A 544-nucleotide genomic window follows, 5' to 3' on the forward strand; every position below is an offset into this window, starting at 1 on the left:
ACCATGACCACCACGTGCAGGACACGGCCAGCTGGGAGGGGGACATTGCTGTGACCGTGCAGGGGGTGTTGTGGCCATGCAGGGGTGGCTGTGGTGGCCCTGGTGGCCCTGTGGTGGCCCCGGTGACACAGCGGTGGCCCTGGTGACACGGCGAGTGCCCTGGTGACACCATGGTGGCCCCGGGGACACGGTGGGTACCCTGGTGATGTGGTGGCCCCATGGTGGCCCTGTGTGGTGGCCCTGGTGACACGGAGGGTGCCCTGGTGGCCCCATGGTGGCCCTGGTGACACCGTGGTGGCCCCAGTGACACGGCGGGTGCCCTGGTGACACTGTGGTGGCCCCGGTGACACAGTGGTGGCCCTGGTGACATGGTGGGTACCCTGGTGACACCATGGTGGCCCCGATGACACGCTGGTGGCCCTGGTGGCCCTGTGGTGGCCCCGGTGACGCTGTGGGTGCCCTGGTGACACCATGGTGGCCCCGGTGACATGCTGGTGGCCCCGGTGACACTGTGGTGGCCCCGGTGACGCTGTGGGTGCCCGCA

This window comes from Melospiza melodia, unplaced genomic scaffold (assembly GCF_035770615.1).
Source record: "Melospiza melodia melodia isolate bMelMel2 unplaced genomic scaffold, bMelMel2.pri scaffold_319, whole genome shotgun sequence".
Lineage (NCBI taxonomy): Eukaryota > Metazoa > Chordata > Aves > Passeriformes > Passerellidae > Melospiza > Melospiza melodia.